We start from the raw sequence: 14,898 nt of genomic DNA, 5'->3' as shown, positions 1-14,898 counted from the left end.
TAAAGAGCCCTAGACACTTTAGCCTTTCCTCATAAGGAAGTCATCCCATCCCCTTTATAATTTTCGTTGTCCTTCTCTGTACCTTTTCTAATTCTGCTATATCTTTTTTTGAGATACGGTGACCCAGAACTGTATACAGTATTCGAGGTGTGGTCACACCATGGAGTGATACAAAGTCATTATAATACTCTCATTTTTATTTTCCATTCCTTTCCTAATATTCCTAACAGTCTGTTTGCTAAGTGGCACAGAAGTTAACATGAACTCAAAAGCTGTATCTGTTGGATATAGCATCTTGCTGCTTTATCCTTGCTAACACCTTTCCATCTAAATCCTCTTATACCTCAGCTTATGATCGACTGTATTTAAATCATGTAACGACTTTATCATAACAATACTCTGTAAGCCACATTGAGCCTGCAAAAAGGTGGGGAAATGTGGGGTACAAATGCAATAAATAATAATAATAATAACTGGAAATGTCTATCACTATTAAAGGGAAAAGCTAAGGTAACTGAGGAAAAGGTTGGAAGAGCATCCGTCATTATTTTATTGTATTTGTTAAATATCCCTTTGCCAATAGATTCGAAAGGATGTTTTCCCCTAAACCACTGGCAGACAAGTAATGGAACCAGAGGAACTGCTGGAGGATTTGTGAGGATATATGAAAAGGAAAAGAACCGTGAATATTCTGCAAAATGCACATTTTCACAACACTATTTGTCATAGTCTTTAATGGGAGAATGAGTGGACAGAAGCAGAAAATTCTGAAATCCAGTTTGCCCCTTTTTTTTTTCAGAATTGTCAGGGAGTGGAGGGGTGTTTATGAAGGCAGGAAAGACTGACTTGTTTGCTTGTTTTTGTCAAACAACACTATTACATTACTTGTCTTTTAGATCTGGCAGTTTCCTGCTTCCAGCGCAATCAAAACTGGTCTCTACTGGGGCAATGAGACCCTGAGCCTTTATTTGCATCTACATGGGAAAATCCCCAATCAGCTCAGTCCATCCCCATTAAGCATTGCATTGACATTTCCTCTGCAGAATCCTTACCCCCCCCCCCCCCCACACCCCCACCCAACTTGAGGAGCAGAAATCAAGTTTGGGGATCAAATTCAGATCTCCTGTATGGCAGCACAGAGGGGCTGCTAAACCATTGCATTGGCCTCTTCCCCATTAAATTCTACAGCCCAAAAAAAAAAATACGTAGGTATTTCCCATAAAGAAAGAACACCAAGACCTTGCTCTTTTTATTTCAGAACTAAATATTTTTGCACATCTCTGGTGCAGAAGTTCCCTGGTATGGATATCTTAGACTGTCTTCAACAAGCAATCGAGCTTTCTTCTATTTAATGATGATGAAAATTCCATTAAAATATTATTAGTCAGGTAGACTTAAGAGGGCCACCTGGAAGAAGCTATTTATTTAGTTATTGATGACATTATAACCCACATTATCTCAAATAGGATTCACAGATTCTATGATAATAGATCTACTTTTTGGGATCAGCCAGATACTTATGACCTCCCCCCCCCCCCCCCCCCCCCCCATTCAAATAGGATGTTGGGTTTGAAGAACTTTGGTCTGATCCATCATGGCTTTTCTTGTGTGCTTATGAAGTTGTGTTTCCCTGTCTTTCGGTAGCCAAGCCACAATGTTGCATGCCTCATCAGAGACCAAGGGTCCCTTTTACAAAGGTGTGGTAAGGCTACCGCGGGGGTTGCATGCATCAAAGCAGCAGTACCACCAATGCCCAGTCACCCTGCGGTAGTTCTGGGTTTGCCATGCACCGGTTCCCGTGCTAGAAACTGTTTTTTTTTATTTTCTAGCACCGGGGGGGGGGGGGGGGGCTGGGAGTAGGCATTCCCGGCAGTAATTGGGCAGCGCGGACACGTTGCCGCCTGCTGCCAGATGACCACATGAGTAGCACGTGAGCAATTACCACCTTCTAAATAGGAGACGATAAGGGCTCAGGCGGTGATGGCTGTGCATTAATTTTGAAATTAGCATGTGGCCGTTAATGGAAAAAAAATTGAAATTGAGCCAGTTTAGAGCCGTGCTAAAAAGTGGCTGGAGCGCACAAGAAATCCATGCACTAAAGCTACCACTGGCCACTTTTCAGCACGGCCTAGTAAAAGGATCCCCAAGTCAGGCAAGATACAGGTGATGAGGTGGGGCAGCAAAAGCAGAAACACAAGTAAGGGCATGTTCCCTCCTTAAGGCCCCTTTTGCCACCCTTCCAGCACCCAAAATATTTTTCTTCCTTTTCTCCCATTGTTTTTTCAACCCAGTGGAAGCTGGAAAGAACTGTAAAAAAGAGACTGAGATTGTTTGTCCATCTATCTATCCAGGGGGCGGACTGACAGTGCTCTGGGCCCCCAGGCACTAAGGGTCATAGGCCCCTAACCACCTATCAAAAATGATTAAAGTAGATGGAATCTAGGGGAGGATGCTCAAAAACTGTCCTATTGTCCCAATGGTCAGTCCGCCCCTTTATCTATCTGTCCTGTCTGGGGGAAAAATAACTCCAAAAATATAACAGAACGGGATAAAACATGGCATATTAGAAAAACCAGTAAAAAGATACATCAAGTTAAAAAAAATGAGCAAAACTGAACCAAGGGTTTCAGAGAAATAACACCCCCCCCCCCTAAAAATAATGGCCCAATTGGAGCAAGTGTGGATGCAGAATAAAGCCAACATTTTAACAGAATGGGATGAAACTTGTCATGTGGAAAAAAACGGGCAAACCACACTCCAAAAACTACTCTCCTCCCACAACTGCCCCACCACTCTACAAACACCCCTACCCTCAGAAAGTAGCCCCCTGAGCTGTCCCACCTCCTCACTAACTGCCTCACAATAAAAAAGTATACTCCAATGCAACTACTCACCTTCAAAAACTATACTTGCAGCTACCATCCCACCCCACAAAGCATCCCTACACTCACAGATCTACCCCTTTGCAGTTGTCCCACTACCCCAAAAACTACCCCATGCAACTTCCCCATACCCCTCAAACTGCCCCCCACACAAAAATGAGGCCCCTGCAACTGCACTGCCATCCTACAAACTGTCCCATCACCCTGCCATCTGCCCCATCCCAAATACTAACCCTGGCAACTGCCCCACTACCCTGCAAACTGCCCAAGCCCAAAACTACTACCCCACAAACTGCCCCTCCCCTTAAAACTACCCCCACAACCGCTTCACCATCCTGCTAATTGCCTCATTGCCAAAAACACTCCCCTACTAGCTGCTCCCACCTTAAAAACTACCCCAGGCAAATGCCCTAGGCCCACCACATTGCAAATTGCCCCATCCCCAAAAACTATCGCAAAGTGCCACTCCCTTCCCTAAAACTAACTTCTGCAACTGCACCACCCCTAGCAACCCCCCTCCCCCGCAGGTAGAACGCATGCAATGCACACACCGAACACACAACGGAGATGCACATACACACATTCAAGAAAGAGTGCTTTTATTCTACATCTGCTCAGTTCTGTCCCTCCTCCTTATCTACCTCCTTCTCTTATCCCCTATCCCATTCCATATCCCTCTTTTCTACTCCAGGTTCTCTTTCCATTTCTTTATCATGGCTCTGCCTCCCTGTTTCTGTTCCATCATGTCTCTTTTGTTCCATCTCCTTCTTTCCACACTTTCCCCATCCAGGTTCCTCCATATATGCTTCTATAAACAGGAAGCTGACTGGAAACAGACACAGGTAGGGACTGAGAGGGAGGGTGTGCTCTCCTTTGTTCTCCACAATTTGGTCTCCTAGTTCTGTGATCCAAAGAGAAATTTAGCAGTGTATGCACAACATGAAGACTGAAGCAAGTGTCAACCTCTGACGGCGAGCTTTCATGTGCCAAATAGGCTAGTCTTGTGTATAATATGACAGTAATGGACTCCACTCTCAAGCAAGAGTATGTGGAATATGATCTCAGTCTCTCAAATTTACTGCTAATGTTCACTGTAGTTGTTGCATTGTGCCAAAAAGGTGTTCTCGAAAATTCCTTTTAACCATTAATGTGGCACCTGATACAATAGGGGTGTAGTGTCGCCAACAAGATGCTTCCAGAGAACACAAAGGAAGTGATGATTATCAAACGCATTGTCTCCTTCGTGTTCTCTGGAAGTGTCTTGTTGGTAACACTACTCCTCCGATGCCAGCCTTTGCTCCCAGTGTTCTACGTTCCTCCACCTTGGTGCTTGATCTCTACCTGTTACAATAAGAAATATTTCCATATCTTTCTGCCACATTTTCTTGGTCTCTGACTTAATTGATTGGTACTTAAGGATCTTTCTTCTCTCTTCACATGATTCACAGAATAATTACTTGGCACTAACATCTCTATAATCATTACCATTCTCATGTTTTTGTCCTTTACTGGTTTCCTTGCATCTAGCTTTTTATCAGAGTAAGAATATCCCTAGTGATCATAATATTCTCATTCTGCATAATTCTCTTAGGGTTGTGATCCCAATGCTTTTCTGATATAGTGAAGTTGTAGTATTTACAAAGTTTTCAATGGATGAGACGCACCATTTATTGTGTCTTTCAGTATAGAAATTTTCCCCCATCAGAACTTTCCACCCTGCTAAGAGGCAATGCCCTCCCCCCCTCACACACACACCCCAAACTAGGTGTCAACCTAATTCATGTTTAATCCGGGATCTAAATGTCATAAATAAATAGATAAATACAAACTGCAGTTCATGTGGAGGGTGGGCAGTGTCCCCATACCCTAATTCAGCCTCTCAAAATGACACATTGATTATGATTTAAAACAAATTACCACGACTTATTGGACCCAATACAAGAAAGAAGCTACAGTCAGTTAAATAAATAAATAAATAAATAAATAAAATGGAGGGGGGGGGGGATTGTCCTTGGTGGGAATTGTCCCTCTTAAATGGGAATTATCCCAGGGAGAATTGTCCTAGGTGGGAAGTGTCTTGGGGGGAATTGGTGGATGGGAACTCGCCTGATACCCTAAAAAGGAAATAGGAAACCTACTTTTCTTTATAGCAGGAGTTCTCAACCCAGTCCTTGGGACACACCTGGCAAGTCAAGTTTCAGGATATCCACATGAATATGCATGAGATACATTTGCATACCATGGACATACGGCATGCAAATCTATCTCATCCATATTCATTTGGGTATCCTGAAAACCTGACTGGCTAGGTTTGTCCTGAGGACTGGGCTGAGAACCCCTGCTTTATAGCATAAATGCTTCACTGTAGGTACTTTGTTATAGAACTGTCCTCCACTGGAATAATTCTATGAAGAGCAGAAAAGGGCACCAGTGTTTAGGCACCAAGAACATGCACAGATGACCTTAATGCTGGCATATATGTGTACATTCACATGTAAATGCTAGTAATCCAGCTGTGTGCTATTCTATAAAATAACAACCAGTGTGAAGATGGGTGTACACATAGGTGGCATCTGGGCAGAGCATGGATTTTTTTTTTTAGAAATATAAGTGCAAGAATTTACACCAGCTCTATAGCTGGAGAAAGTGGTTGTACCTAAATTATATATACATATTTGCACTGCTACTCTAGTGTTCTATAAAGAAAAGTACATAAGAACATAAGTATTGCTATACTGGGACAACCGAAAGTTCATCAAGCCCAGTATCCTGTTTCCAGCAGTGGCCAATCCAGGTCAGAAGCACCTGGCAAGATCCCAGAACAGTAAAACAGATTTTATGCTGCTTATCCTAGAAATAAGCAGTGAATTTTCCCAAGTCCATCTTAATAATGGCTTATGGACTTTTCTTTTAGGAAAGTATCCAAACCGTTTTTTAAACCCTGTTAAGCTAACTGCTTTTACCACATTCTCCGGCAAGGAATTCCAGAGTTTAATTACATGTTCAGTGAAGAAATATTTTCTCTAGTTTGTTTTAAATTTACTACTACTTAATAGCTTTATTGCATGTCCCCTAGTCCAGGGCCACCGAGAGGGTGGCAGGGCGGCAAAATTCCCTAGGCCTGGCTTCCAAGGGGGGCCTGGTGCCGGGGTCTGTCTCTCTCCTGCTCTTGTTGGGACCCAGGTGATTGCGTTAACACCATAACCCGGGCCCAGCACACAGGGGCAGGAGAGAGACAGAACCCAGTGCCGGGCCACTCTTGAAGGACAGAGAGGAGCAGATGCCCTGAAGCACAAAGGTAGGAGGTGGGGGCAGTGTTATCCTGAGCAAGCGAGCAAGTGAGGGGCAGTGGCAGAAGCTGCATCCCAAGCACTGCATCCTGAGTGTGGGGAGGGGGCAGCAGCTGCGGCGACCCTGCCCCTGGCCTGGCTCTGTCTCTTGGCAGCCCTGCCCTAGTACTTTCCTTCATAGAATAGGCTAGATAGAATTGCCCTTATAAAACATCCTTAAATATATTAATAGCAACCAACCAAGCCCTTTCCATCCCCGAACTGTGTCTGCAAAGGTCCAGCGACTATTTTGGGTAGTTTCCCCATCCTCTCTGCATGAGCTGCACTCTTAAAAGCCCTTCAGCTTCCCTGGAGTTTGCCAGTAGTTTATTTCCTTGCATAAAAAGGTGAGCAATGGTAGGTAATACCCTTTAATTGGATTCAACATTTTGACTAGCTTTCGAGTGCTACATTCTCTTCACCAAGTCAGCACAGCATGTGCTAAAAAAAAGATACAAGATGGACTGGCCTGGTGGTTCAGTGTCAGCGTTGTGCATTGCCATACAGAGGTTCTAGATTTGATTGCCCACTCAGATTTTCCTCTGCATATACCAGTCAAATGGGAGGTGATGCAGAGAGTATTCCAGCCATTAAGCAACAGTGATACCTAGTGGTGGGATTGTGGTATTTTAGAAGTAGCCTTGGTGCATGGCCCCAGCCCCAGATTGTCAGTACAAAGACTGGTAAAGTGAGCTTGGAGAAGATATAATAAATAAATATAAAAGAACAAAAATCCCTAGTTCCGATTGAGATCAGAGTCCAAAGATTGCCAGGTTCCCCCTTCAAAGAAAGGATGCTACAGAGTGCAGGTGGTTCAAAGCCATACGGCTGCACTTTGCTTTGGCTTACATACTAGGGCAATTTGCCTCTCTCGCTGTAAACAGCATTGCAGACTTTTAACATGTCAAGGCCATTATAATATTTGTAAAAAGTATGTTCTTGGGGTTTTTCCAGAATTAGAAGCAAGTCAGAAATAATGAAGATTCTATACTAATGAAATGACCTAGATTTATATCTGTGTATTAACTTTGCCAGGATTTGCCTGGACTTCAGACCGCCTAAGTTCTTGTACCTTTTCCAAGCAGGTGCTAAGCAGGCTTTTGTTTGGTGAGGTCTGAGCCGTTTACCCATACGGTTTACAGCTGACTGTGCAGCTTTTGAAACCTTTCCCCATGTAAGAAAAACAATCGACCTTTCTTCAAAAAGCATTTATAGCTGTGACTCAGTAACTGTACTTTATATTGTAAAGTCTCATGTTAACCAACATGCAGAAAAATCCTAATGGAAATTGAAGCATAGTTTGTTGAGCATTTGAAAATAAAACAGAGATACATGGCTTCATCAGATCATATACAAGCCATATCTCCCAGTAAGCTGAAAAGTAAAACTGCTCCACTGATTTCTAACAAAAAGAATGTGTCGGGGATGTACATTTTACTATTCTGAGAAAGCAGAATATATTTATTGTTGTTTTATGATGAAAAATATAGTGCTCTCGGTTTCTTAAGAGGCCGGCAGATGACAGAATGTCTTCCCCCCACCTCCCACCCCCCACCTTGTGGAGTAATATGATCCCAGCTTGTGTCAGACAATGCAGCCCTTGTGTGAAACAGCTGTCTCATGAAGACAGCTCACTGCTGCTTGACAGGGGCTTGTGTGTTGCAAAGATATGTGTGTGTGTATGTGTGTGTTATCTGACTGGGAACAAAACTGCCAGATGGATTGAATGTTCCTAGCAAGGAATGCAGTCTACCACAGTGAGCAAAAAAAAAAAAAAAAAAGCCCTGCAGGTTAGGATTTCATTGCTCAAAAGAATAAAATACTGAGCCCCTTCTCTATGGAATCATAACAGATCCAGTGCATAAACCTTTTGCTTTAGAGGGAGTGAGGAATGTTATTTCTGTCGCAATGATGGGAATTCAACCCTTTTACTTAGCAACACTGGTGGCTAAAACAAATTTAGGTTTCACTGTTCAAAACCATATTGTTAAAAAAAATTTTGAGTCACTGTTTGTTAAAAAATTTTTGCACTCAGTTATTCTCTGTTTCTTCAAGGAAGTCGCAAAGATATAGGGCTCAGGAAAACAGCTGTTAGGAGCTGCTGTAAAAGAAAACCTGGGTTGATATTCTTTCCACATAGTTTCTTTGCCTTTCTGTGTGTCCAGCTTTTTCCACTTTACCAAGTCAGGAAGCAAACAATCAAAAACGTATAGCAAGCTAAACATGTCCAGATTTTATGAAACGTGGTTTGAATTCCTAGTTTTTTTGTTACATAGCAGAGAATCATTGTATTTTAATAGAAATGGTTTTGAATAAACCCCTGGATTCAATATAGTGTGACTTAAGTTGTATGCACAACTTAATTGGTTAATCAGCGCTGAGAATTGCCAATTAACAAGCAATAATTGACACCAATTGGCATTAATTAGAATTTACGCGCACAACTGTCTAAGTATATTCTGTAATGTAATGCTCATAAATTCTAAGACGCATGGTTGAAATGGGGGCGTGGAATGGGCGGGTCATGGGCATTTCAAAAATTTATAGGGCCCTTTTACAAAGCCGCATAAGTGTCTAAATGCGCCCAACACGTGCCAAAATGAAGTTACCACCTGGCTACCGTGTGGCCCTTGCGGTAATTTTATTTTTGGCGCCTGTCCAAAAAATTATTTTCAGACACGTGTATGTGACGTGCGCCAAGTGGCATTTGACGCGTGTAGATCAGCTTGGTTACCACATGAGACATTACCACTAGGTCAAAGGCTGGCAGTAAGGTCTCAGATGCAAAATGGATACGTGCCAATTTTGATTTTGCCGCACATTCATTTTCAGCAAAAAAAGGCATTTTTTGCAGGCGCACAGAAAAATGGATCTGTGCACACCCAAAACATGTGCCTACACTACCGCAGACCATTTTTTGGCGCACCTTAGTAAAAGGATCCCTATGTGCGTTATAGAATACACCCGGTCCGTGCCTAATTTAGGCATCAGCATTTACACAAATGTCGTCATGCAGATGTGCGCTTGGCGTATTCTATAAACCGTGCAGAGATTTAAGTGTATTCTAAAAAGTACACCTAAATCTAGGCGTACTTTATAGAATACGACAAGACATATTTTTTTTCCGGCACCAATTTTTTAGGAGTGATATATAGAATCTAGCCCAATATGTCTGGCTGTTTTGACAAAATCTGAAGCAGGCACTTGAAAGGTTATTTATTAAATTTGTCATTGTCTTTTGAGTGCTTGATGTGGTGTTCATTCAGTGTAGTATGTGCATTCCTTCAGTTGTCCTTGGCATTTTTTGACCCAGTGCACCTGTTTTCTTCAGTCAGTTCAATCCCACTGTTTTGGAGCTTCAGAGGGTGAATATCTCCAGATATTTTGGTTTTGCTGTATAGCAGCCATCATAAATGGATAGAGCAGCAAGAGTTAATTTTATAAGGGCATTTTTGCACATATGTAGGTGGTGAAGAAAAGCAGATCGAACTCAGGATTGTAGACTGCAAAACCTTTACTAATGAAATAAAAACCCAAACAAGTTCAGGATTGTAGACTGCAAAACCTTTGTTAATGACCAGAACAGATGTAATTTCTCACAACCCAGGTGTAGGCATATTCAGGGGTGGGTTTTGAGTGGAGCATGGGTAGAGTCATGATTTATATTATAGAATAATGTATTCTATAACATAATTTATTCACACATAATTTATGCCTGCCTCCAAATAGGTGTATATGTCCATGGCTTCAGTTTAGGTGCAATTTCTGTAGGATTTGTGGTGGTATTTTATAAAGACACGTGAAGGGGCATTTTCGAAAGAATGTACATGTCAGAATTGGCATGTCCTGCTCATAACATCCAAAAACTGTCCATCTCACAGCCATTTTCAAACAGAAAAGACATCCAAATTTCCTGTTTGAAAATATGTGAGAAGGGCATTCTTATGCTGGACATGTCCATCCTGAACAACCATTTTACAAACTGAAATATTTAAATTATAAATAGGTGGGGGGAGGGCAACAAGGCACAGGGGTGTCTATCTGGCAGCATTCTTATGAAAATGTTCTTATGAAAATGGCCTCACAGGCATCCTTACAAAACAGAGCAGTAGCCCACTGGTTAGTATAGTGGACTGTAAACCAAGGGACAGGTTCAAATCTTACCATAACTCTTTTTTTTTTTTTTTTTGTAAATGTGATCCTTCCAGAAGAGAAAAATACCTATTGTACAAAAGAGTTACAGTAGGATTTGAACCTTTGCCCCTTGGTTTACAGTCCACTACACTAACCAGTGGGCTACCCCTCTGTTCAACAAGCATGCCTGCGTGGCCACATTCATAAGAATGCTGCCAGACAGACGCCCCAGTGCATTGTCCACCCTCCCCCCCCCCCCAATTTATAATTTAAATGTTTCAGTTTGTAAAATGGTTCTTCAGGATGGACATCTCCATCATAAGGATGTCCTCACATGTTTTCAAACAGGAAATCTGGATGTCTTTTCTGTTTAAAAGTGACTGTGAAATGGACATTTTTTGGATGTTATAAGCAGGACATGCCAATTCTGACTCGGACATTCTTTCGAAAGTTCCCCTGTTCCTAGAGGGAGCCCCAGAAAAAAAAATAAATTAACACAGATACAGTGGGATTTGTTGCGCTGACAAAGGAGTGTGACTAATGAGCTCCTTAGAGCACTCCCCTGAGTAGACTTTGGGGAGATTTGGGGGGAAATTACAGGTTTTTTTGTTTGTTTTATTTTGTGTGACTGATTTAGTATAGCTGCCAATAAGTAGTGACAGGTCGTGGGAGGTATGGAGCTCTGCAGTCTATAACAGGATGAAGGCAGGAAAATCCGAGAGTAAGAAATGCTTTAGTGAAGGTAAAAGTTCTATCAAAGAGGCTGAGGAGTGTTTGTTGAAGGTGATATTGGTTAATGCACCATCTATGAGGAATAAGTTGGTTTTGATTCATGATTTGATTGGTGATGAGAACTGTGATATTTTAGCTGCGACAGTGTCTTGATTAATGAGAATTGATACTGTCATTGTAAGGCTGTGCTGTCCAGAAGGGTACAAAAAGACATGGATTTGTCAGGAGGGGAAGGGGGGTGATGGGATTCTGGAGGTGGGGGGTGGTTGAGAAAGGATTTTGCTTTTCAAAGGGTAGAAGTTGAAGAGGTGGGGTGGGAAAAGAAAGTTTAGTTTTACTGTGATTTATTGTCAATTTGTATTTTTTATTGTCCACCGGAGGGAGGGGTATTAGAAGCTGACCTTGTTTAATAGATTTTATGACAACATTGTCTGAAGACTGATTGATTGATTGATTGTTTGATTTTAAAAATTTATATACCATCTACAACCTAGGTGGTTTCCATATGAACATACATAATAAAGCAGATCTTAATGGAGGATGTATTATGGGAGATTTTAATACCCCATTTGATCCATTGCCAGGTCATGTGCTGGATTTTATTTTTTTTTTTTCGTCATCACATTTGAACCGTATGCTAGTGAATCAACCTAGGGCGACCACAGTTGGTTGGACGGATCATTCAGTGATTAGCTTTTCAATGAAATTAGAGGATGTTTCCTCAGGTGCATCACCATTCAAAGTTTTAAAAAACTACACAATAAAGCTTAAATAAAATACAGGCCTCAATGGGAAACCAATCAAGACTCACAAAGAAAGGGAGTGACGTGATCAAATCTTGTTTTCTTAAATATCAGCCTAATGCTGCTGAATATCCCTTCTTCTTACCACCAAGAAACTAACCTACTAGGTTAGGGGAGGTCCGAGGGTGAAGTGTGGGTGGAGCCAGTGGCTATCATAATTTTATCCAGCAAATTAACCACACACCGGTCTCAGTATTGGTCAGTGCCCAATTAACTTCCAGGTTGCCGCACTAACCTGGATATTCAATTCTGGAGGCCAGACATACCTCAACATGGAATATCCAGGGTGAACTCAGCCTGCAGTTATGAGCAACTTATAAGCCGCTTACCATCATGCAGTGGTGTAGCTACGTGGGGCCACAGGGGCCTGGGACCCTGTAGATTTGGCCCTGGACCCCCCTGCTGATGACCCTCTTGACCCCCTCTCCCGCCACCAACCCTCTCCCGCCGTTGCCGTCGCCTACCTTTGCTGGCGGGGGACTTCAACCCCCGCCAGCCGAGGTCCTCTTCTTCCGGCGTAAGGCTTCGTTCTGTTTCTGTGAGTTTGACGTCCTGCACATATGTGCAGGATGTCAGACTTACAGAAACAGAATGAAGCCTTGCGCTGGAAGAAGAGGACCTCGGTTGGCGGGGGTTGGGGTCCCCCGCCAGTAAAGGTAGGCGACAGTGGGTTGGCGGCAGGAGGGGGGTCGAGAGGGTCGTCGGCAGTGGGGTCCAGGGCCAAATTTATGGGGCCCAGGCCCCCATGGCCCCACGTAGCTACGCGGCGGTGGGAGAGAGTTGTCGGCGGGAGGGTTGTCGGCAGGGGGGGGTCAAAGTTGGTCGTGGCGGCGATGGCGGTGGGGTGGGTCGGCAATGGCGGGGGGTCGGCAATGGGGGTTCAGTGGCACCAGGGGGGGCTAAAATGTGCCCCCTCACCTCGGGCTCTGGATCCCCCTCCCGCCGAGTCTGGTTACGCCCCTGGATATCAGGCCCATAAACTTTCACTATTTGTTAGCCTCACCCTGGGAACACTTCTGCTCACTCCAGGCAACTGTATGCACTAATAAGTTGTACGTACATAAATTTACTCACATGTCAGGCTTGATTAAAATGAATTTTCAAGCACACCTTGATCGGTTGCCTATTCATGTTACATCGTATGAACTCCAGAAAGAAGCTTTCTTTGGCACAGTGCTAGTAGTATGGTGAATATTAGGAAATTTGAGAGACTGAGATCAGAGGCGTAGCTAGGTGTGTCACCAGGGGAGAGTCTGCTCCCCCAAACGGACTTCTGATGGTGCCTGTGCCTATTTTTCATGCAACAGATCACATGAAAAATAGGTGCCAGCACCATTGGCAGTCCACTCTCCACTCTCCCCTATGCTTCAATCTGGCTATGCTTCTGCTCCACATACCCTGGCTTAGGAGTAAGGTTCATTAGTGTCATATTAAGTGCAAAACTAAAAAAAGGAGAAGAACCCCCAAACGTACACACCAAAAGGAGAACAATAAAAAACAGACAGATGGGTGAAGACCAATCAGGTTCCAACACAGTGGCACTCGTTTATTGAAATATGGACAGCAGACTCAACACAGTCCTGTGTTTCGGTACAAAAAAGTGCCTGCCTCAGGAGTCAAACAATTCAGTCCAGTGAACAACAATGGTTAAACATTCAATAGTCCAAACCAAGATTGCCAAAATTACACCATCGGTGTACTGCAACACAAATAGAATCACAGCATGAATTGGCAATTCACAACCAGCAATATAGAAAACTAACTCATTTGTAGACTTTGCTCACAGGAAATCAATTTAGCAAAAGTCTATTTCCACATAAAACACTATTATACCCATCAAAATGTCTTTTAAAATTGCCATCTTAACCTTTACCACCATTCTCCAACTCTTGGCTCCTTTGTATCCTCCACTAATTTGCAGCTTTCTATCCTACATAAGTACATAAGTATTGCCATACTGGGAAAGACCAAAGGTCCATCGAGCCCAGCATCCTGTTTCTAACAGTGGCCAATCCAGGTCACAAATACCCGGCAAGATCCCAAAAATGTACAAAACATTTTATACTGCTTATCCCAGAAATAGTGGATTTTCCCCTAAGTTCATTTAATAACGGTCTATGGACTTTTCCTTTAGGAAGCCGTCCAAACCTTTTTTAAACTCCGCTAAGCTAACAGCCTTTACCACATTCTCTGGCAACGAATTCCAGAGTTTAATTACATGTTGAGTGAAGAAAATTTTTCTCTGATTTGTTTTAAATTTACTACATTGTAGCTTCATCGCATGCCCCCTAATCCTATTATTTTTGGAAAGCGTGAACAGACGCTTCACATCTACCCGTTCAACTCCACTCATTATTTTATAGACCTCTATCATATCTCCCCTCAGTCACCTTTTCTCCAAGCTGAAGAGCCCTAGCTGCTTTAGCCTTTCCTCATAGGGAAGTTGTCCCATCCCCTTTATCATTTTCGTCGCCCTTCTCTGCACCTTTTCTAATTCCACTATATCTTTTTTGAGATGTGGCGAACAGAATTGAACACAATATTCGAGGTGCGGTCGCACCATGGAGCGATACAAAGGCATTATAACATCCTCATTTTTGTTTTCCATTCCTTTCCTAATAATACCTAACATTCTATTTGCTTTCTTAGCCGCAACAGCTCACTGAGCAGAAGGTTTCAATGTATCATCAACAACGACACCTAGATCCCTTTCTTGGTCCGTGACTCCTAATGTGGAACCTTGTATGACATAGCTATAATTCGGGTTCCTCTTTCCCACATGCATCACTTTGCACTTGCTCACATTAAACGTCATCTGCCATTTAGACACCCAGTCTCCTAGTCTTGTAAGGTCCTCTTGTAATTTTTCACAATCCTCCCGCGATTTAACAACTTTGAATAACTTTGTGTCATCAGCAAATTTAATTACTCCCATCTAGGTCATTTTTAAATATGTTAAAAAGCAGCGGTCCCCGCAAAAAGCCCCGGGGAACCCCATTAACTACCCTTCTCCATTGA

At 42.8% G+C, this 14,898-nt stretch overlaps 1 protein-coding gene across 2 annotated transcripts in view; it reads left to right on the top strand.

Annotated features, from left to right (window-relative positions):
* The window catches only part of DLGAP1 (DLG associated protein 1), a 356,932-nt gene that overhangs the window by 297,260 nt on the left and 44,774 nt on the right, over nt 1–14,898 (top strand). The gene's annotated exons all lie outside the window — the stretch shown is intronic.

The sequence above is a fragment of the Microcaecilia unicolor genome, chromosome 1 (genome assembly GCF_901765095.1).
Source record: "Microcaecilia unicolor chromosome 1, aMicUni1.1, whole genome shotgun sequence".
NCBI classification, from domain to species: Eukaryota; Metazoa; Chordata; class Amphibia; order Gymnophiona; family Siphonopidae; genus Microcaecilia; species Microcaecilia unicolor.
Note: the sequence above shows the minus strand (reverse complement) of the source record. Positions and strands in the feature narration are given on the sequence as shown.